The 24,981-nt window shown below is 42.6% G+C and overlaps 1 long non-coding RNA gene across 1 annotated transcript; it reads left to right on the top strand.

Annotated features, from left to right (window-relative positions):
• The first annotated feature begins 642 nt into the window (after nucleotides 1-642).
• LOC148150579 (uncharacterized) lies at nucleotides 643-24,314 on the top strand. The gene is made up of 4 exons (XR_015751799.1): nucleotides 643-775; nucleotides 8,083-8,179; nucleotides 22,508-22,689; nucleotides 23,243-24,314. It is a non-coding gene; the product is annotated as an uncharacterized LOC148150579 (long non-coding RNA).
• Nucleotides 24,315-24,981: the final 667 nt, after the last annotated feature.

Here is a 24,981-nt window from a genome sequence, read left to right as displayed (position 1 = left end):
CAAATCCAGTACCTGTTGTTCAAAACTTAATAATATCAATGAATGTCAGTTTTTCAAACAGAAATCATTTCCAGCTTAGCTCAGAACAATGCCTTAGCTCTGTTCAGCAAACCTTTTGATAGCTTTTTTGCATTCTTCTATCTGAGGGGCCAAGATTTCTCCTTCTCTTCTATGGTTCATTTACATTTTCTCTATTCTTTTATAGAATAGAATAGAATCCCAACAGTGCAGAAACAGGCCCTTTGGCCCAACAAGTCCACACTGACCCTCCGAAGAATAACCCACCCAGACCCATTCCCTCTAACCCATATTTATCCCTGACCTAACCTACACATCCCTGAACACTATGGGCAATTTAGCATGGCCAATCCACCTAACCTGCACATCCCTGAACACTATGGGCAATTTAGCATGGCCAATCCACCTAACCTGCACATCCTCTTCTCTCCCTCTTAATTTCAGTATTCCCTTTCATTATCCTTCATTTTTCCGTCCTTTGCTTCCAATCTTGTTGTGACTCCCTCTTCTCTTCTGTTACTCTTTCTCTGATTGCTGTAGCCTTTTCTTTGTTTCATGTAATCTTTCAGCGGCATAAGAAAGACCTTGTTTATCTATAGGGCTTTTACAGGATGATGGAATATCCCAAAGCACATCACAGCCAATGAAGCACATTTGGAGTGTCATCAACGTTGTGAAGTAGCAAATGGAGCAGTCAATTTCCACATAGCAATATGAGGAAACAATCTGAATTTTATTCAGTGCTGCTGGATAAGAGGTAATTATTGATCTAGGTCCCTGGAGAAATCTCCAGTGATCTCCTATGAAATAGTATACATGGGATCCTTTACATCCATTGCAGATCGAGCCAGACAGGAGAGTGTGTCCAGAATTCCAGTCCTTGGTTGGGTCTGAAGAATCTGTTAAACTCCCAGCGTTTCAAACCCAACCTTTCAAAAGGTCTACTTACACTGGTGATTTTTGATCTGGGAGAGCATGGTGGTACAAGCGAGGTTCAAAGTCACACCAAAAAACCGATAAAGACTGTGCGAACGGAAGCAGGCTCAATGTGAATTGCATATCTTGGGTCCATACTGAAAGCTAGAATAGCACAGCAGATCAGGCAGCATCAAAGGAGCAGGCGAATCAATGTTTTGGGCATAAGCCCTTCATTCCCGATGAAGAGATTATGCCCAAAACGTCTATTCTCCTGCTCCTTGGATGCTGCCTGACCTGCTATGCTTTTCCAGCTTCACACTCTCGATTCTGATCTCCAGTATCTGCTGTCCTCACTTTCTACTCCATACTAAAAGTGCCCATTTGAGAAGTCACATGGTCACATTTTATCAGCCTTCGCAGAGACATCTTTGGGATAACAGTTTGAGTTAAGGCTGTAAATGTGGTTTTCGTGTTGTCTGACTCTGGGAGCAGATGACCCGTCATGGCTTTCCCTACAGGAGAAATTATCATTGCTCCTGCCTAATTAAAATGTACCGCTGTGATCCACTGAGTGGACTCTCAAGACCAGGCCTGGAGAAGCTATCATCTTGCCATTGCTACCTGGTGCAGAATTTATGTAGCAATATAGTTAGTTGGTAAGTTTCAGCGGATAAGCGATATGCTTATTATCTTGCCCACTTATGACCTGTCAAGAGTGCCCAAGATATGAGCTCAAACACATGCATCTTACTTCTGAATGCTACCATGTGATATCAGTATGAGTAGAAGAGAGCAAACTATTGTTTGGGAGCAAGCTGTCAGTGGTCACCAAGTATAGTAGACTACCCTGGAGTCACAGTCACAACATCCATGGCACCAAACATCCGTGCAGAGCCACACTGTTAGCTGTATTCATTAATGAATTGTTAAAGATGGTCACTGTATTGTTATGACCCCAGATGATGTTTCTACTGAACAAAATAGACCTAAAACTGAAACCTAGCTTAATAGATCATATTTTATTTTGATTTATTTAATGAGATGGTCTTCCACTGACACATTAAGAGTTTGATAATCTTCCTTGATTATTCACACAACTGAGCTTAAACTTTCATATTTTCAAATAACCCAAGAGTTCAAACCAAAAACTGAAATTTTCAAGTTGAAATGCTGGCAGTGAGGTAACTTATTTCCTAACAGTTCTGAACGAACTCCTAGATCCCAGAGAAACCATTCTTACATCCAATCCCAGCCAATGCTTCTACAAACTGCCTCCTAAAGCTTTCTAATCAATTGAATTTTCTCAAATAAAAAATAAATAAATTCTAGGTTCTTCTAAAACAAAGCTGAAACTTTATTGCTGGAACAGCACAGCAGGTCAGGCAGCATCTAGGGAACAGAAGATTCGACGTTTCGGGCACATGCCCTTCTTCCTGAAGAAGGGCATGTGCCCGAAACGTCGAATCTTCTGTTCCCTAGATGCTGCCTGACCTGCTGTGCTGTTCCAGCAATAAAGTTTCAGCTTTGATCTCCAGCGTCTGCAGACCTCACTTTCTCCTCTTCTAAAACAAAAGCAAGCTGATGCCTTTTCATATTTGCACACACTAATTGTGAAACTCTCAGAATACAAATGATCAATCCAGGAGGGCCCCAGTCACCTCCTTTCTGTCAGATACTAGCTTAAGATCAGTCCAAAAAGACTGACAAGTTAAACTCTCTCATACACAGAATAAAACCCTCATGCCACTGGTTCAAATTCCAAACTCTAAAATAAATGATATTAATATACTGCATATGAATCACACATCTTACAACACAACATGAAATAACACAAAAACAAATGTTAGCAATGCAACTTTTTATCTTACATACTGATTCACAGATGTCACACGAATAGGCCACAGCAGGGAGGGATGGAGTGGGTATCTCCATGATTCTCAGCTGAGGATCTACATGCCTCAGTTGAAGAGGTGCAGTAGGGTACAAAACAGTCCTATATCCTGCTGGCCATCAAAATCCCCCTTCCACAACTATAAAAGGCCTGTGTAAAAATTGTGGCTGCAATGAACACTAGAGGAGCCCAACATAGATCATGGGCTCAGTGATCTCCTGTCTTCAGGCAAGGGGAGTCACTTAGCTCATAGACATAGCAGTTCAAGGGAAGGGTCACATTGGTATTGTGCAGGTAATGCTGGAGGCACACAAATCTCCTCACCTTGGAGATTTGTATGTGTTAGTACATGTAGCTACACACAAAGCAGATATGAAGAGCCTCTGTGAAGGTAATATCTATGCACCTACCAGATATGAGGTTAATTCTTTGCTTCCATTACAGAGCCAAAGGGCAGATGAACACTTTTGTTTATTATTTATCTCAATGATTTGGATGAGAATAAAGGACACACGGTTAGTACATTTGCAGAAGATACCAAAATTGGTGGAATAGTGAACAGTGAAAATGATTTTTTAAGATGACAAAGAGATCTTGATCAATTGGGTCAATGGGTTGGGGACTGGTAGAGTTCAATTTGGATAAATATGAGATATTGCATTTTGGTAATACAAACAAGAACACTTATACAATTAAGGGTACTGCCCTGGATAGTGTTATAGAACAGATAGATCGAGAGGTTCAGAAACATAATTCTTTGAAATTTGTGTCACAGGTGTACAGGGTGGTTAAAGCATTTAACATGCTTGCCTTCATTGCTCAGACCTTTGAATATAGGAGTTGGGATGTCATGTTGAGTATATACAGAATCTTGATGAGGCCTGTTCTGGAGTATTGTCTGTCGTTCTGGTCGCTCTGTTATGGGAAGGATATTATTAAACTGGAGAGGGTTCAGAAAAGATTTACCAGGATGTTGCCAGGACTGGAGAACAGGATTCAATGAGTAGTTTGCTTTAGTTTCTTTTCAATTATTTGATATCGACAAAAGGCTGTTTCCGCCTTTCTTTCGAGATCGTCCTTTCTGTGTTCTCAAGAAGTTTTAGTTCTCCTTCAAGACAGACTTTGCAGAGAAAGATATTAACTGGTAACCGTCTGATGCCTCCACACAAGAGAGAGACACACAGAGATTTTTGTGATAGTTTCTCTCTGCAGACAAAATGTTTCTGCTGCATTGGTTCCACATAAGCAATGGTCACCTGATCCAGAGCCAATCAAAAAGTTGTCAAGCAATTGTCCCCAAGTTCAACATTCATTTGCTCCGTTTTATCTACTTTCACTCTCATTGCTCCAGGGAAAGTAACAATGTAAACAAAATCAGAAATTATGGGAAAAACTCAGCAGGTCTGGCAGCATCTGTGAAGAGAAAGCAGAGTTAATGTTTTGAGGTCCAGTGACCCATCTTCAGAACAGATCTTCTGCAGACCCTTCTGAAGAATTGACTCTGGGCCTGAAACATCAACTCTTCTTTCTATTGACAGATTCTATCAGCGAGATTGCTGAGATTTTCCAACAATTTCTGATTTTATTATCTGATTTCCAGTATCCATAGTTCTTTCAGTTTTTCTTTTTGGTAGAAAGTAATATTATAGATAACCCTCAATATTCTCTAGTAACTATGATTTTAACGCTACACTCATCTCTTTGGTTTGAAGCAGTATCTTTCTTTTTTAGTCCACAGTCCAAAAATGAAGGAAATGAAACAATGTGATTCCCATGTTGATGTTTTCTCACTCACTTGTAAAGAATGAGCACTCCCCTAGCATGATTATGGTATCAATGTCCAAAGCTCTTTACGGGGAGGTACATTACCAGGGACTGACTGACGGACGGCAAGTGTTTTCCAGGTGGGACCTCTGGGAAAACTGTTTAGCCTAAGGACCCTCCTGCCAATGGACCCCTGCTGCCCAGTGGCAGCCAACAGCATGGTCCAGCCTCGCAGTTGGTCAGTGAATTACAGCACCAGTCACAGGAACAGAGGCCAGTGACAAATCCACAGTGGTAGCTGAGTCTCCCTTGGCACTGCTTTCCTGAGGTACAATATCCTGAGTCTGCACCGCCCCCCCCCCCCCCCACCCCCGCCCCCACAAGGGGCTATACCTGATCCCTTGGAGTCATATGTAAGCCAGACTAGGAAACAATGGCAGATTTCAATTCGCAATGGTCACGATTAGACTAGGAGTACCTTTATCGCTAAAGGAGTACCCTGGCTATCCAAGGAAATGCACAAAGAATAGACTTGCTTTGATCTCATCTATGCTGCACACATAAAATTCCACGTGACTGCTTTGTCAAAATCCAGAGACAGACAATGCCTCCATGAGCCATGAAGCCCAGCAACTCCACCCCCATTTCCACCCCTGCAAGGATGAGATCTGTCACAGAGTCATAGGGACATATTGAGATGTACAGCACGGAAACAGACTCTTCAGTCCAACTCATCATGGCAGTAATTCGGCCCGTGGTCTCAGTTAACATCTCATCTGAAAAGCCATAGTTCTGATGGGACGCATTCCTTGTACACTGCATTGGAGTGCCAGTGTATAATGTCTATGAAGGTTGGTCTTGAACCACAACATTCTGAACCAGAGGGCAAAATGCTAGCCAGTTGATGTTCAAGAAAAAGTTGGTCTTGGCAGTTCTTTCCAAAGAAGGATGAGATGAAGGCTCTGAAGAGAATACTGGGGTGGTGCTATTTTTTTCGGAATCCTTTTCTCTCTGGTCCTCTTGTTCTGATGCAGTACTTACGGGAGCACTGCCTTGTCAGAGATGCATTCTTTCAGATGAGATGTTGAGTTCAGTCTCAGTCCACGCTCTCAGGTCAACATCAAACATCCTGTGCCACTGTTTTAAAGCACAGCAAAGTTGTTGTGGCAAATATTTAGTCCTCAACCATCATCAGTAAAAGTAGATTCTCTGATCTTTACCTCTTGCTGTTTGTGGGAACTTGCTGCTTACAAATTGACTGCTCCATTTCCTACATCTCTGCAGTGACTACAATTAGTCTCTTCGCTATTCAGAGCTTCACTAAGTGCTGAGAAAAGAGAGATGCTGGGGGACAAAAAGAGAGTGCCTCTACCAATCAGAGTCCACTTTCCAACCAATCAGCAGCCACTTCCATCAAGGGAATTATTGTTCCCTTTGAGATTTAGTATTCTTGAGGTTCAGTCCTCATGAGTACAAGATGAAAAACTTCCTCAGTAATACACGGTGATTATACTTTATAAAAAGTACTTGGAGTCATTGAGATATACAGTATGGAAATAGACCCTTTGGTTCAACTCGTCCATGCCAACCAGGTATCCTAAATAAATTTAGTCCATTTGCCAGCGTTTGGCCCATAATCGTCTAAACCCTTCCTATACATGTACCCATCCAGATGCCTTTTAAATGTTGTACCAACTTGCAACACTTTCTCTGGCAGCTCATTCCATATATGCACCACCCTTTGCATGAAAAGGTTGCCCCTTAGATTATTTCTAAATCTTTCCCCTCTCACCTTAAACCTATGCCCTTCCCCACCCTCGAAAAATTCTTTGTCTATTCAACCTATCGATACCCCCCATGATTTTATAAACCTCTATAAGGTCACCCCTTAGCCTCTGACATACAGGGAAAATAGCCCATCTATTCAGCCCCTCCCTGTAGCTCTAACCCTCCAACCCTGGAAACATCCTTATGAATCTTTGCTGAACCTTTTCAAGTTTCACAACAGGGTAAATAGACAAGGACTTTTCCTTGGTGTGGGGGAATCCAGAACTAGAGGGAATAGGTTTAGGGTGAAAGGGAAAAAAAATTAAAAGGGACCTAAGGGGCAACGTTTTCACGCAGAGGATGGTGCATGTATGGAATGAGCTGCCAGAGGAAGTGGTAGAGACTGGTACAATTACAGTATTTAAAAGACATCTGGATGGGTATATGAATAGGAAGGGTTTAGAGGGATATGGGCCAAGTGCTAGCAAATGGGACTAAATTAGTTTAGAATATCTGGTCGGCATGGACAAGTTGGACCAAAGGGTTACATCTCTTTGACTATGACTGTAATAGCAGAGAGTCCAGAATTGAATGCAACATTCCAATAGTGGCCTAACCAATGTCCTGTACAGCAAAACGTGACCTCCCAACTCTGATACTCAATGCACTGACCAATAAAGGCAAGTATACCAAACATCTTCTTCCTTATCCTATCTACCTACAACTCAACTTTCAAGGAACTATGAACCTGCATTCCATGGTCTTTTTGTTCAGCAAAACTCCCCAGGCCCTTACCATTAAGTGCATTAATCCTGCTCTGATTTGCCTTTCCAAAATGCAGAACCTCACATTTATCTAAATTAAACTCCATTTACCACTCCACAGGCCATTGACCCATCTAATCAATGTACTCTGAGGCAACTTTCTTTGCTGTCCATTATACGTCCAATATTTGGTGTCATCTGCAAACATATTAACCATACTTTCTATATGTGCATCCAATTCATTTATATAAATGATGAAGAGCAGTGGACCCAGCACTAATCTTTGTGGCACTCCACTGGTCACAGGCCTCCAGTCTGAAAAGCAACCCTCCACTACCACTCTCTGTCCATCTTCGAGCCAGTTCTATATCCAAATGGCTAGTTTTCCCTCTATTCCATGTGATCCAACCTTGCTAACCAGGTTAGGCACCTTGTCGAACACCTTACCGGACTCCATGCAGTTCACTTCCACCTCCCTGCCCTTATCAGTCACTTCCATTACTTATTCAAAAAACTCAATCAAGGACACCATTTCCTACACACAAAGCCATGTTCACTATCCCTAATCAGTCCTGACCTTTCCAAGTATATGTAAACCTTGTCCCTCAGGATTTCCTCCAATAACTTGCCCCATCACTGATGTCAGGCTCACCGGTCAATGGTTCCCTGTCTTTTCCTTACCACCTTTCTTAAATAGTGGCATTAGCCAACCTCCAATCTTCTCGGACTTCACCTGTCGCTATCCATGATACAAATATCTCAGCAAGGGCCCCAGCAATCACTTCCCTAGCTTCCCACAGAGATCTTGGGTACACCTGATCAGGTTCCGGATATTTCATTGGCTGTAGAGAGCTTTGAGATGACCTGAGGTTATGAAAGAATCTTGCACAAAATGTCCCATGTCTTTAAATGTCTTTGAAGGCAATACATTTATTTCATTGTCATTTTGTCTCTCTGTAGGTTCTTCACAAGGTGCTGACCTGGCACAGAGCAGCACAACAGAACAACGTTACACTCCTTGCAACCAGATCAAACTTGGTCACTTGTGACTAAATGGGTGAGGAATGGCCTGTAGGTAAAGCAAGGCAGAGAAAAGTGACAGCTATGTGTTCTCTGCGTGCCCCCTGTCGCCTGGGTGAGGGACTAGACCTGCCTCTAGAGACAGGTTAATTGAAGAGGGACAGTGTTAGCATCTACCTTACTGTCTTCATAAGTAAGAGAAAGTGAACACTGCAGACGCTGGAGATCATTTTAAAACGTGTGGCCCTGGAAAAGCACAGCAGGTCAGGCAGCAATGCTGTGGAAGGATTTCCTGTAATGTAGAACTACTTACAGTGACAGGCAGACTTGAAACAGAAAAGTACAACAGCAACCTGCATTTGTATATCCCCTTTCACATGATTAAATGTCCCATATGCTTCTAAGAAGACTTAAGAAAAATTGACCAAATGAGGGGATATCAGGACAGGGGATCAAAAGGTTGATGAAAGGGATAGATTTTAGGGGGGGTTAAAGGAAAAGAGAAAGTTTAGAGAGTGACTTTTGGAGCTTAAGAGTCCAGAGAGCTGAAGGGAAAAACTCCAAAGGTAAAATAATGAAAGTCAATGAAATACAAAAGGCCAGAATTGGAGGAAGCAACAGACGGAGTACAAAACTGTGTTCACTCACGAGGATTGTGACTCCTGCTCTTCCAAAGAAAAGCCAAAAGCAAATATTGTAACTTATGTCTCCCAAACTATTCAAGGAATTCCAAATCTTCATAAGTAATGAAGTGTCTTTTGGAGCTGTAAGCACTTTTGCAAAATAGGAAACATGACAACTGTCTTGCTCACAGCAAGATCCCACAGTCAGCAGGTGAAATGTTTCAGTGACATTGGTTTTGGCAGCAAACACTGGCCAAAGCATTGGGAGATCCCCCATGATCACCTTTGAAATAGTACATGGGGACACCATCACGTGCAAGTTACCCTCACCATCCTGACTTGGAAATATATTTCCATTCCTTCAGTGTTACTGGGTTAAAATTGTGGAATTCCCTCCCTAAGGGTATCAACTGCTGCAGTTCAAAAAGACAGCTCACCACCATCACCATCTCAAGGGCAACTATGTACAGGCAATAAATGCTGGTCCAGCCTTACAGCCCACATTTCACAAGTGAATAATAAAAAAAAACTGCTCAATCGACATGCGAGGTCAGGTAGCACCTCTGATAATGCAGCAATTCCTCAGTGGTCCACTGGGAGTATCGATCTAAATCATTTACATCAAGTCCCAATCCCCTGCCATCCCTGTGTTCACTGACCAAATTGATTCCTGAGGTAACATCTCAGTTCCAGATGTAAGTTTGCTCGCTGAGTTGAAAGGTTTGTTTTCAGATGTTTTGTCACCATACTAGGTAAAATCATCAGTGAGCTGTTTGGGAAGGAAAGGTGATTATGGGGTTGATAAGAGCTGTGCTGTGGAAGGAAAGCTATAAACTATGGAAATGAAGGCAATAGGCAGGATAAGCAAGATGACAGTGACTATGGAAGCTCCACTATTGGGTATGAAAGTTAGATAGAATGTGGATGGTAGAAGTAGTCACTTCTCAATTGGAGAACATCCTGCATTATTGTGTCTCAGAGTATGTCCTTCTGCCTCCTGCACTTCATTGCCTCTTACTGTCTCATTTGGTCCTGTGTTGGTGGCATTACAGTGGAGGATGGTGACTCTGCCAATGGCAACATCCAATGAGAGCACCTCAATGAATGGGAACAATTGCTTCACAATCCTTCTTATGGAGCTTACAATGACTTGGTCAATCACACTGGGCACAGTCCCATCTGCACTCTGCATGCAGGAGACTTCCCAAGTTAGCATCAGAAAGTGCCAAAGGAAGCCCTTGATTGCTCTGCTGCCACCTTCTAACACTGTGGACTACTGGACAATCAAAGCATTACCCAAAAATCTCCTGCATATATCCCCCGCCCATACCTCAATGAATTGGAAACTTTTCCTGCCCAAGACCACACCAAGCTCATGAGCAGTTTGGATCAATGCAAGCTCCCTCAGTGACACTTAGGACACCTTGGGAAGGACTGTTGAGTAGTAAAATTCTGTTCTCATTTCATTTGGCTTCCCTATTGCCTTGGAAAGACCTTGGTGTGATCTTGGACAGGAAGAGGTTCTAATCCATCAAGGACAGTAAACAGGAGAGCTCTTGGCAATGCAGTCCAAAGTGTTAGAAAGTGGTTAGGAGGTGTCTTGGAAACACATGTGGCATTAGTTACTCACTTGACACAAGAATGAGCAGCAGCCCTGGGTCATCTCAAGGACATGCCCAGAAATCCAATACAGATTGTTATGACCTTCAGAGCAGCAGAATAATGTATTCCATTGCATTCCCAGGATGCAGTCACTGCCTGTTCATTGCAGCAAAGACTCTAGACATAGCAAAAATAGATGATAGCCCCCAGTAAATGAAGAAAGACCTTCAGAACCTCAATGCTCAAAAACATTTTATTTTAATAATATTTATTGAAGACTTGGTCAGGACACTTCTATCTTTCTTCAAAATGGTTGATGTAAATGTGGATCCTTTTCATCACTCAAAAGGGCAGTGAAGGCATGGTTTGGTATTTGATATGATAGATGACACATGCAACAGTGCAGCCTCCCTCAGTTGTTGCACTGGACTTTCAGCCTGGATTCTCAATCCTTTGTTCAGAGACCTGAGTGGGACTGACTGACTGAGGGTCCTGGATAACAGCGAGCTGTCTCTGGACAGGATCACATTGTCCAATAGACCCAGAGTCCAAAAGGTGCCCATTTGGGCCATTATGCATGCGCTGTCTTTTTGACAGAGCCAAGGAATCTATCTAATTAGAGTCATAGAGATGTACAGCACGGAAACAGACCCTTCGGTCAAACTCATCCATGCTGACCAGATATCCCAACCCAATCTAGTCCCACCTTTCTTTCTCTCTCTGTCCTGCACTGTCCTCACCATGTGCTTCCTTTGCCTGTTCCTCTCCCTTTTAAAACTGCTATTGTTTTGACTTTTTGTTCTCTAAAATTCCAAAACAATGCAACAGCATATAAAACAGTAATTGCTGCTCCTGGAATTCGAGGAAATCACCTCCAACACCTAAAATACCTCAAAAGAAAGGAGCAGCTGTTGCAGCCAGAAATGTTTTCCCATCCTCCATCTTGGATTACCCAAAATCCTTATTCTCCTCCTCTTTCCCCATAGATCTTCAGGTTTTATGCCCAACTTCCTTTGAGAGTTATTATTGAATCTGACACTTCAGCCATTTCATTCCAAATCACAACATCCTCCTTGTCTTGCCCTAGTTTATTTTCCCAATTACCATAAATCTGTGGCCTCTGCCACTGGAAAGAGTTGTTCCAGATTTACTCATTATCAGAATCAGGCATGATTTTGAGCACCTCCTTCAAATGTCCCCTTAACCATAGCTGCCCTGAAGTGAATAATCCCAGCTTCTCCAGTCTTTCAGCTGATCTGAAGCGAGGAAAGGTGTTTTCACCCAGAGGGTGGTGGGAATCTGGAACTCACTATCAGTGAGAATGGTAGAAGCAGAAACCCTCAGAATATTGTAGTATTTAGATGTGCACTTGCAATACAACTCTGCAACTTGGTTGGAGACTGTAAAGGCCAACTCTGAGACTGAGGCTGCAGTTGGTTCCATAAATAATGCAAAATAGCATATCAACTAGCAGCCTGCTGTGTGTAATTACAGAATTAGGTCATTCAGCTCAAAAACTCAGAGCCAATGTTCATTCTCCAGCCAAGTCTCCTCCCAGCCCTTTTCATCTTGTAATATAAAGGGTTAATGCCAAATATGAAAATAGGTAGCCTACAATTAGTAATGTAAGAGATCACATGACCATAGATGCCAGCAAGTGATATAGTTCTGTGTTAAGTGTTAATCTGTAAAGTTACCACTAACTGAGTGTCCAGCGGTCTTATTCTTCCTGACCACGGATACAGCCTGCCCTAATACCCACTACCATGAGAACAGACATCTCACCAAGTACTTACCCACAATCCAGCCACTCTCTTCAGCTTCAGTGACTTTGGCCTGTTTTCTAATTTCAAACCCTCTCTCATTCATGCTGTCTTACTCAATATCTCACTCGATATCTCTCTCTCTCACTCCATCACTCTCTGTCAATCATGTTTGTGGCTCAGTCTTCTCCTCACTCTCACTTATTCTCTCCCTCATTGTCACTAACGTTCTCATTCACTCTAAATCAGTCTCTCACTAGCTTGTGCTCTCATTAATTCTCTCACTAGCTGTCTTGGCTCACTGTCTCACTTGACTTCTCACTTACCCTCGTGTTCACGCTTTCGTTCAATCTCGAGGAGCAAAATACTGCAGATGCTGGAATCTATACTGAAAACAACAAATGCTGGTGATCACAGACAGTCAGACAGCATCCATGGAGAGCAAGCTGACATTTTGAGTTGAGGTGACTTCATCTCTCTCTCACTCTAATGCTTGCTCTCTTGTTCAGTCTCTCCCTCTTTTGCTCTCTCACTCAGTGTCTCACTTACTCTCATGCTTGCACTCTCGTTCACTCTCTCAATTGCTCTTGTGCTCATTCTTGTTTTGTCTCTCTCTCTCTCTCTTTCTTTCTTCTGCTTGCTCATTTGCATGCTGGATCTTTCTCACTCACTCTTACTCACTGTCTACCTCACTCTCTAGTTCACCCTCAGGATTTTCTGTACTACATAGGAAGAGACAGCTCATCATTATCGATAATATCCAATCTGTTTAGAATCCTAAAATCAAGAATTATTATTACTGATGCTAACACACAATCTACTTCCCAGACCCTCTCCCAGCAATATTGGTGAGGGTGGGGTGGTTAACAGTACCGTATGGGACAAGTGCTACCTGTGTTTGAAGTTTTGCATTGCTTGTTCATTTTGTCAGTGTCTTCTCATCAAATAGGACCAACAGAGAAAGAATATCTTATCGTAGAGTTGTGTATATTGCTGGAAAGTTATGATCTTCCAAAGGATTGCTCCCAATCAGGATGATAGGGTCTGAGGCCCAATATCCAGGTCCCTTCAGACCACCCAAGTTGTATGCAAAGGCAAACCTGAGAACATGTTATCTAATGAAAGTGAACACGTCTCTACATTTCTTTTCTGCCCCTCTAGAAGTGAAGTTTGGCCTTGTTTACACTGTTACAGGCCTTGTTGTTGCTATGTCACTACTATTAATAACTTGTGATTCAGAAAGTCAAAAATACCCAAAGTACTGATGACTCAGCCAGCCCAGGCTTTGGGAAGGATGACTGAGAAGAATCCTTACAACACTAACTGACGCTGTCTCAGAACAGGTTGTCTTATTATAACCTTAATGGAAAGAATAGGGGTTGGGAAGTCAGACTGTGGCTGTAGAGGGCATTGGTTAGGCCACTTTTGGAATATTGTGCAATTCTCATCTCCCTCCTATAGGAAGGATATTGTGAAACTTGAAAGGGTTCAGAAAAGATTTACAAGGATGTTGCCAGGATTGGAGGATTTGACCTATAGGAAGAAGTTGAATAGGCTGAGGCTGTTTTACCTGGAGTGTCAGAGACGGAGGGGTGACCTTATAGCAGTTTATAAAATCACGAGGGGCATGGATAGGGTAAATAGACAATGCACTTTACCTGGGTGGGGGAGTGCAGAACTGGAGCCTAGGTTTAAGGTGAGAGGTGAAAAATTTAAAAGGGAACTAAGGGGCTAATGTTTCACATGAGGGTGGTATGTGTATGGAATGAGCTGCCAGAAGAAGTGGTGGAGGCTGGTACAATTACAACATTTAAAAGGCATCTGGATGGGTAAATGAATAGGAAGGGTTTGGAGGGATATGAGCCAACTACTGGCACATGGGAGTAGATTAATTTTAGATATCTGGTCGTCATGGATGAGTTGGACTGAAGGGTCTGTTTCTGTGCTGTACATTTCTATGACTCCATGAAGGCGGTGTGTAGGTTCAGTGTTGACCTCGCAACCCCTATACTCAATGTTTATGACCAATAAGGGGAAGCGTACCAAATACTTCTTCACTATCCTATCTACCTGTGACTCCACTTTCAAGGAACAATGGACCTGCAATCCAAGGTCTCTAGTTCCCAGGACCATAAAAGTTCTGCCCTGATTTGCCTTTCCAAAATGCAGCACCTCACATTTATCTAAATTAAACTCTGACACTGTTTGACCCATTGATCCATCTGATCAAAATCCCACAATACTCTGAGGTAAGCTTCTTTGCTGTCCACTACACCTCCAATTTTGGTGTCATTTGTAAACTTATTAACCATACCTCCTATGTTCACATCCAAATCATTTATATAAAAATGAAGAATAGTGGATCCAGCACCAATCCTTGTGGCACACTGCTGATCACAGGCCTCCAGTGTGAAAAGCAACCTTCCATCACCACCCTCTGTCTTCTATCTTCAAGCCAGTTCTGTATCCAAATGGCTAGTTCTCCATGTATTCCATGTGGTCTAACCTTGCTGGCCAGTCTACCGCGAGGAACCTTGTTGAACTTCTTACCGAAGTCCATATAGGTCATGTCCACTGCTCTGCCCTCATCAATCCTCATCGTTTCGTCTTCAAAAAGCTCCATCAAGTTATTGAGACATAATTTCCAAGTCACAAAGCAATGTTTACTAACCCTCATCAGTCCTTGCCTTTCCAAATACACACAATTCCTGTCCCTCAGGAATCGCTCAAACAACTTGCCCACCACTGACAGGCTCACCAGTCTGGCTTTTCCTTACCATCATTCTCAAATAGTGGTGCCATGTCAGCCAACTTCCATCTTCTGCCACCTCACCCGAGCCTAGCATTTATACAAACATCTTAGCAAGGAGCCCAGCAACCACTTCCCTAGTTGTAGGGTATACCTGATCGCGTCCCGGGGATTTATCCACCTTTATGCGTTTTAAGCCGTCCAGCACTCCCTCTTCTGTAATATAGACATTTTTAAAATATCACTATTTATTTCCCCACATTCCATATCTTTCATATCACTCTCCACTGCAAACATGGATGCAAAATACTCGTTTAGTATCTCCCCCATCTTCTGCGGCTCCAGACATGGTGGCCTTGCTGATATTCAAGGGCCCTATTAACACCCGAGTTACTCTTTTGTCCTTAATGTATTTATAAAATCCCTTTTGATTCTCCTTAACCCGATTTGCCAAAGCTATTTTTTGTCCCCTTTTCGCCCTCCTGACATCCTTTTTAAGTATACTCCTGCCTTTAAATGCTAAGGATTCACTCGATCCCTGCTGACTATACCTGACATACGCTTCATTGTTTTTCTTGACCAAAACAACAATTTCTCCAGTCATCCAGCATTCCCCACACCTACCAGCCTTTCCTTTCACCCTAACAGCAACATACTGTCTCTGGACTCTCATTATCTCATTTTTGAAGGCTTCCCATTTTCCAGCCATCCTTTGACCTGTAAACATCTGCCCCCAATCAAATTTGTCTAATATCGTCAAAATCTGTCTTCCCCAAATTTAGAATTTTAACTTTTAGATTCAGTTTTTCCTTTTCCATCTCTATTTTAAAACTCATAGAATTATGGTCACTGGTCCCAAAGTGCTGCGTTACATGCCCTGCCTTATTCCCAAGAGTACGTCAAGTTTTGCACCTTTCCCCTTCCCCCACCTCACCCTAGTTCCAAACTTCCAGCTCAGCACTGTCCCCATGACCTGTCCTACCTGCCTATCTTCTTTTCCACCTATCCACTCCACCCTTCTCTCTGACCTATCACCTTCATCCCCACCCCCACTCACCTATTGTACTCTATGCTACTTTCTCCCCACCCCCACTCTCCTCTTATTTATCTCTCCACCCTTCAGACACTCTGCCTGTATTCTTGATGAAAGGCTTTTGCCCGAAACGTCGATTTTACTGCTCCTTGGATGCTGCCTGAACTGCTGTGCTTTTCCAGCACCACTCTAATCTAGAATCTGGTTTCCAGCATCTGCAGTCATTGTTTTTACCTACCTTCTCTGTTCAGTGTATCTACATACTGAATCCGAAGATTTTCTTGTAGACACTTAAATTCCTCTTCATCCAAGTTCTTAACACTATGGCAGTCCCAGTCTATATTTGGAAAGTTAAAATCCCCTATTCTAACCACCCTATTATTCTTACAAATAACAGATCTCCTTACAAATTTGTTTCTCGATTTTCCACCATCTATTGGGAGGGGTCAATAATCCAATACCAATAATGTGATGGTCCCTTTCTTATTTCTCAATTCCACCCAAAACACTTTCCTGAATGTATTCCCAGGAACATCTCCCACCCCCCCCGCCCCTAGGTACAGCCATAATTGTATTGTGATTGATGCAATAATGTTATTCTGTCAACAAGTGAAAGCTGTCTTTCACCCAGCTCCACTGATTCTGTTTTTAATTGAAGGAGAGAATGGAACAGAACACAATGAAGGTAGAGGAACACAGAATGCACAGTATCCATAAGAACAGTTCAGATTCACATTGCAAACATCGAAGCAGTTGTGGAAGACCCAACCACAATAATCCTTGATGGCAGTGCAATTAACACACTTTACAGAAGGGAACACAGGTCACTGATTAGTGTAAGAAAGGTTTTCACAAGCATGCAATGTCCAAGAGTACTAAAGTAGTGTTGTAATGTCATTCAATGTCCATTCACTGGCTCTATCCTGACCCGTTCTACTCGGGAGTATTTTTTTGTCACTGCTTCCACTCTTGTGGATAAGATGTAGCGGCAGATCTTAAGTCTGTTCCAGCCAGATCGAGAATTGAATCCCTAATATCATCATTATTCTGAACTGTGTGCTCGCCATCTCACCAACTGAGCTAACTGGCCTCTATGTGGTAACAGAGTAAATACACATTGTGTACAGCAATGACCCAATAATTTGGTCATTTCATACTTGCTGTTAAACATTGACCAGAACATGAGGGAGGACTCCCATCTTCTTCTTCATAAACTGTAATGGAATCGTTTACACCCACACGAAGGGCAGTCAGGGTCCTCTGTTCAATGTTTTATCTGAAAGAAGACACAGCCTGCAGCTCAAAATTGAAGCATCAGAGCCTGAGGTCTCTGGAGTGGAGCTAAGAAGCCACAAACTTCACATTTGGAAATGAGTGTGGTTCCAACTTAGCCAAGGTAGGCCTCATCCTTTCAGGTAGACCCCAGGACTGCCCAGAGGTGAGCCCAAAATTTTTTGAATTGGGTATTGAATTGTATGGAGGAACAAACTTTATCTTCTTCCTGTTAGTTACAAAATAGGTAAGGATCAGTCAGTACAATTGAAATAAAGCGTTATGGCCGAGTTCAGAGGCTAGAGTGGCAGCTCACTTTTCAGACATTTGTACAATCTGCAGTGTCTAACTAAAAGTTCAAAAAATAAAAGTTGGTATTGGTGATTATTGCAGTTGAACACTTTTTTTAATAAATATTTTTATTAAAGACCTTTTTAAATCTTTTACAAAGCATCTATACACAAAACAAAATACACCAAAAAACAGAAAAGTAGAGGCAGTACAACAAATTCATATTGCGATTCTATTAGTCATAAATGACCTACTATTCTACCAGAACACACTTATCTACTTAACCTAAACTACAAACAAATTAAATATTAAACTAAACTAAATTCAAGTAACTTAAATTATATCTCACTACTTTATTCTATTTCACTCATCACACCTCCACTGAGGCTCTGATCCCTGGGAGCTGCAGATATAGTTCCTGTATTCTTTTTCCTCCAGCCTCCCCCTCCCAGGGCCCCATGAGCACCCATACTGATTCCCACAGTTATACCATAGCCTAGATTAATATTGCTGATAAGTCTGTGTCAATATAATTTAGAAAGGGCTCTCGGTTTTGTGGTACACCATATTTGTGAGATAGTCTTGGGGTAGATGCTCCATCAGCCTACGCCATCCCATAAGACCTGGTGGTTTTTCCGATGTCCAATTCACTAGAATGTTCTTCCTCACACAGTGGGTAAGAATGTTACACAATCTCTTCTCGTGTTCCCCCAGAGAGGGCAAATTTGGCAACCCGAAAAGAAGAATTACCGGATCCACGTTAATTTCAATCCCCAGGATGTCCTTTAGCTGCCTTATTATAGCATGCGAGTATCTCTGGATCTTACAACATGACCAGTAGCAGTGTGTAAGAGCACCTATACTAATGCTACATTTGGGATACCCTGATGGCGCTCCTCTCTTGAACTTAGCTAGCCTCTCTGGTGCCATATGAGCCCTGTGTAAGGTCTTCAATTGCATGGCTTGCGCTCTGTTATATACTGAGATTTTTCTGGCATTCCCTCAGATGTCTTCCCATACCTCCGATGGAATATCCTCTCCTAGCTCTTGATTCCACGTCCTATGGAGTTCTTCCACATCCCCCAAGAATGACCTTTCTGTAAATGATGTTGAAAATGTGTTGCCGGAAAAGCGCAACAGGTCAGGCAGCATCCAAGGAACAGGAGAATCGGCGTTTCGGGCATAAGCCCTTCTTCAGGAATCCTGAAGAAGGGCTTATGCCCGAAACGTCGATTCTCCTTTTCCTTGGATGCTGCCTGACCTGCTGCGCTTTTCCAGCAACACATTTTCAACTCTGATCTCCAGCATCTGCAGCCCTCACTTTCTCTTTCATCTTATCCATAAATAATAGATTTACTAGAGGACAATTTGACTGCGAGACTTCAACATCAAGCCAATTTGACTCCGAATTCCCTTGTACCCAGTCACCAACATATGCTAACAGGGTGCTTATTTGATATTTCTTCAAATCCGGAAGATTCACCCTGTGAAAGCTGCAATATAACTAAATTTAATTAGAGAGCGCCTGTGACACCAAATAAAAAGACCCTAGCCAACCATTGAGCCACTGTAACACCCGTCTAGATAGCAACAAAGGGAGCATTCTCATGGGGTACAACAGTCGAGAAAGAACATTCATCTAATCAGGGCTATTCGGCCCAACTATGATAACGGTAACCCCTCCCACTGCTGCAAATCCTGTTTTATCCTCTCCAATAGTTGTACATAGTTAGCTTTATACAGCTGGTGGAAGGAAGGGGTAATAAAGAATCCCAAATACAAAAAACCTTTTGATGACCATCTAAACAGGAACTGCATTCCATCCTTCAGATTAGACACTTCCACTAATCCCCCCAGTTGCTCCTGTAGCCCGAGAAACCGCCAAATAAATTAATTGTTTGAATCAATCAAGGAACAGACTCCTCCGGATTGGCCGAGAACAAGAGGACGTCGTCAGCATATAGGGTGATCTTACGCTCCCCCATTCCCAACCCTGGCGCCACTATTTCAGGATCCCTCCTGATAGCCTCAGCTAATGGCTCAATTGCCAAGGTGAATAACAGCGGTGTGAGAGGACACCCCTGTCAACTACCTCTCCCAATATTAAAGCTATCTGACTTAGCACTATATGTAATAACTACCGCCTTAGGATCATTATACAATACTGCCACCCATCTGGCAAAGGATCCCCCCCGAACAAAGTGCTCTCGGACCCCAAACAGATATGGCCATTCTATCCAGTCAAACACCTTTTCTGCGTCTAGGGAGACCACCAAACCCAGGATCAATCTTTGCTGGCATACCTGCACTATGTTCACTACTCTCTTGATATTGTTGGAGGAGCTACGGCCCTTGACAAAACCCATTTGATCTTTTATAACATGGGGCAGGTCCTTCTCCAACTTCAGAGCCAGCATCTTGAATAGAATTTTAAAATCCACATTCAACAGTGAAATTGGTCGGTATGAAGCACATTCTTCAGGGTCTTTCCCCTTCTTTAAAATGAGGGAGATATTAGCCTCTCTAAGAGGGGACAGCAGACAATCCAATGCATAAGAATAGTTGTACATCCCCAGAAGTGGCTCCACCAACACATTTATGAATTCTTTATAGAATTCACTTGGGAATCCCTCTGGCCCTAGTGCTTTGCCACCCTGGAGATGCCTTATTACTTCCTGATTCATTATAGACGCATTCAGCAGGAAAGTCTGTTCCATGTTTATACTGGGGTGGTCCAGGTTCTCAAAAAAGGACTACATTCTTGCTGCACCTTGTTCGCCCCCCTCTGACCGATATAGCTCTGTGAAATAGTTCCTAAATCTAACATTGATCTTCTTCAACTCACTGGTAATCGTACCAGCCTTGTCTCTAACAGACATAATAGAGTGGGAAGCTTTTTTTCCTCCTAGTCAAATATGCCAGATATCTACCTGGCTTATCTCCAAATTCAAACAAAGGAGACTTCTTTTTTAGCCATTTGTGTGTGCAATGAGTCGAGAGCCACCCGGAGGGGTGTGACCTGCTGCAGCTTGACCAAAGAGGACCTGTTATAATATACTTCCTCAGCTATCTGTAGCCAGGCCTCCAGCACCCATTGTTGCCCCTCCCACTGCCTCTTTCTAGTCGCAGAATACAAAATGATCAGGCCTCATAAATATGCCTTAGAGGCCTCCCAAAGTATTGCCGAATTACTGGCCATACCCAAGTTAATATCCCAGAAGGCCCTGAACCTTCTTCTGATGTACTCAACAAATATGCTATCCCCCAACAGAAATGAGTCCATGCGCCAGTGCTGTGTATCCAGTCCACTACCCTTGATTTTACCATCTAAATACACTGGCGCATGATCAGAGACCGCTATATTCCCAAATCTACTTGCCAATGTTCTGTCCAAATAGTTGGCACAAAAACATGTCAATTCATGTATGGCACTTGGGTGGGTTGGAGTAGAAAGTAAAGTCTCTTCCATGAGGGTGGAGATGCCTCCACACATCCACTAGTCCCAACTCCTCACACATGTTCACCAACTGCAATAGATTGCACGGGTAAACCTGCCAGGCTCCTTGGCACCCTGTCAACTTTGGCATCTATTAGGTGATTAAAATCCCCTCCTATGATCGTGCGGCAAGATTCATTAATTTAGCCACTGCATCAATTAGAAATTTAAAAGTGCGCGCCATGGGACAATATACATTCAAGACACCATGCTCGTCTCCATGTATTCGAGCTTTAAGAATGATAAACAGTCCATGTTCGTCCTTAATTTGCTCCGTTATCTGAAAAGGGAGATTCCTTCTTACTAGTATAGCCACTCATCTACTCTTAGAGCTGACGGAGGAGAAGAATACCCTGTCATAAGCCCCCTGCTGCGGTTTCAGATGTTCCTTATCAGTTAGATGCATCTCTTGCAGTAGAGTGATGTCCACCCTTTCCTTCCTAAGAGTTAACAACACCTTCTTTCTTTTAATTAGGGGAATGGCTCCCTTTTATATTCCAGATGCACCACCTGAACAAATCACGAGCCATGATCATTCAGGGCAGCCCATGGTTTCCCAAGAGGAGGAAGCTTATCTGAGGTGTGATGAGCGACAAAGATATTAACTCTGAAGTCTAAAACTACTCCTATAAAAACTATTACACAAACTACTTTAAGTTAAAAATCACACAACACCAGATTATAGTTCAACAGGTTTAATTGGAAGCACTAGCTTTTGGTGGCTGTGGAGCGCACTGTTGGACTATAACCTGGTGTTGTGTGATTTTTAACTTTGTACACCCTGTCCAACGCCAGCATCTCCAAATCATAAAAAACAGCTGACTACATTTAACTGAAAAAAACACCCAAATAACCCCCAAATTCCTAGAGATCTTCCTCCTTGCTACCATTTTAAGTCCCTCTAGCTGAGGCCGTACCTCAGCCCCAGACAATTCACCAGTGAGGAAATTCTGTTATTTGCATTTAGAGTTAAAAATAGATGTCCATCCCCCCCACCATACATCTTAGCCACAGATATAGCCACCCCCAGTAAAAAATCAAAAGGACAGCAGTAAAAAAAAAAAGGCCCTAGATAATACTCAACTGACTGAGATATGAAATAATTCCAGTTTTACATCAAGGCAGTATGTATAAAGCCAATAACCATAAAAAAAAAAGGACGAGAGAGAAAAGAAAAGAAGGAGCAATTAAAAAACCCATTCTATTATCTACAACAATGCCCCCTCCCCATCCACCCCGACTCAAGTCATTTAATTCAAAGAATTCACAAAGTCCTTCACCTTTTCTGCGGAGTCAAAGTTATATACTGTCCCTCCATGGGCGACACGCAACACGACCGGGTACCTCAAGGCATATGGAATGTTCAGGTCTCTTAATTCTTTCTTAACTTCATCAAATGCCCTTCCCTTCTTAATTAGGGCTCCTGAGAAGTCCTGAAAAAACATTATCCTTGAGCCTTTGCACATTAAAGCCTGTGAATTTCTTCCCAGTCTTCTTGCTGTTTCAATCACTAACTTGTCCTTCTTTATAATACAGGGGCTGCACTAGGACCGTGCGGGGACGTGGGTCCAACCCAGATCTGTACATCCTGATCCAGTGGGCCAACTCCTCACTTACCAGGCCCGACTCCAACTCCAGCCTCACGAACTTCGGGAGCTACTTCTCCAGGAAGCCAACGAGGTCCTCGCCTTCCTTGCGTTCCGGAAGACCCACAAGCCGTAAGTTTTCTCACCTATTTTTATTCTCCAGGTCGTCGACTTGTTCCTGAAGGGCCTGCACCTGGTCTTCCAGCGTTTGGATCTTTCCTCCCGAGACCTCCGCCATGGTCTCTGATGCCGTGGTCCTCTCCTCCAGTCTTCAGGCCAGTAGCTAGATTTCCTGCTCATACTTTTTCAGCATGGCAGATAGTGGTTCTACTGCTGCTTCAATCTTCTCTCAGAGTTTACCAAACTCAGAGACTAAATGCTGCTGTCCCATTAGATCCAAAGGGGCTGCCCTGGGAGTTGGAGCACTGGCTGCAGACACCCTTGATGTGGTTGGGGAGTGCCGGTCTGCTGTACTCCTTTAGGCCCCTTTCCTTTATTCATTTTCATTCTGGCTTAAACCTGTCACACCACAATTTCAGCAGCTCCAGATGATCAGCAAGTTTAATTTAGCAATTTTTTCTCCTGGTGGTGAGCCCAGCAGAGCAGACCACTCAGACCGCCACCATCTTGGATCTCCAGCTATTGAACACTTAACATTTGATATTTTTCTGTATTTTTCCAACAGATACCTTAATCCAGTTAAACATTTGGCATCTTTATTAGAAGAGGAATATCCTATGACTGCATCAAGCCATCAACCAACATTAACTCAATTTCCAGCCTATGTTGTTGTTTTGACTATGTTCAAAAGGTTATTGAAAATTAATTGGTTACACCAGGCAATCACTACAAAAAAAACTAAAGTGCATTAAAGCCACTATTTTTCAGCAACATACCCTAATTAGCGTTAGTAAGCAGATGTAGCTCACTGAATTAGAAAAATTATTTAATAGATGTATAAACAACCACAAATCCAGCAACTTTGAGACCAGACCTTGCCACTTTTCAGAACTTTGAAACAAAATTGAAATTCCTTAATACAATAAATGCCCAAATCTGTTACTCCCTGAACTTTGCTGACTGAGTCAGATGGTGGTGGGGGACAGGGGATAAGGTTCACTAAGGCACACACACACAACAGAAGCTGTTAGGCAGATAAAGCAGCCAAATACTTGACAAATGACTACACCAATGCAGCAATATGCTGTACATGGCAATAAGGGTGTACAGTGTAATCCACTCAAAAAGCACTTAGTTTTTAGACACCAGATTTTGTGTATCCCTCCCCATATCATGAAATCTTTCAGGGCAGAGAGAGGCCATTCATCCCGGGCCTACAAACCCAATAAATATTCCTCAATTATTTATCCAATTTCCTTTTTAGCTTTATTATTGAATCTGCTTCCGCTACCTTTTCAGGCTGTACTTTCCACACCATTATTCTTATTTTTACTGGAACTCCTCATCCTCTTGTTCCTGACCCTCTTGCCAGTAGAATCAGTCTCTTCTTATCTACTCTTGCGAAATGACCAATCATTTGGTCACACAGACCTGGTGTGTTACTGAAAATAAGTTTATTGAAACTTTTCATCTTGCACTCATCAGGACTAATCACAAGAATATCAGAGTAATGAGGAACAACATTTTTATACTGTATGAAAAGAGTGTTGATTGATTGGCAACCATTGTACTGGTATTTCCTGTAAATATCTTAATGAGTGCAAGAAAAATTCTTCAATAAAACGTGACTTCTTTTCAGTAAAACTTTAATGCAACCCTTTGTAATTTTGAACACTTCTATTAAATCTCTTTGCAACTTTCCCTTCTCTAAGGAGAACAATTCCAGTTTCTCCAGTCTCTCTGCTCTTGAAATTCCTTCATTGCTGGTCCAATGCTGATAAATCTCCTTTATACCTTGTCCAAGGCTCCCTCCAACTCAGTGAACAAAGCCACCAGACCATCCACTAATATCCTGAAAAACTGTAAACTTGAATTGCATAAATTAGCATCATTTTAGGTACATTTGGAAGTCCAGACAGTGGTTGACCAAAGCACTGTATGGATGTCAGGAAACCAGGCTGAAAAACCATTTAACAGAATGTGTAGCATTTTCTAGCAATTTTAACTATTGGTAGTCACTCATTCTCTCACTAGGGATTCACTCACAGTGTGAATCCCTAGTCTGACATCCTTTGACATTATGGAATTAAAGAAAGACAGACAGCAACCTAGAGAAGGGAGAGGTTCAGAGACCTAGACAAACATGTGGGCAGAGCAGAGTCCAAGAGGAGCAGAGAGAACTGGGAAAGGAATTCCTCAGTGACTGAAGGCAGGAGCACCCTTGATCACATAATGGGACAGAATAATGCAGTAGAGGACTGAGCTGGAAGAAGAGAGTTCTGCAGTGGAAGGATGTGTTAGGAG

The sequence above is a fragment of the Chiloscyllium plagiosum genome, unplaced genomic scaffold (assembly GCF_037043375.1).
Source record: "Chiloscyllium plagiosum isolate Xiang-an unplaced genomic scaffold, Cpla_swu_hap1 HiC_scaffold_3, whole genome shotgun sequence".
NCBI lineage: Eukaryota > Metazoa > Chordata > Chondrichthyes > Orectolobiformes > Hemiscylliidae > Chiloscyllium > Chiloscyllium plagiosum.
Note: the sequence above shows the minus strand (reverse complement) of the source record. Positions and strands in the feature narration are given on the sequence as shown.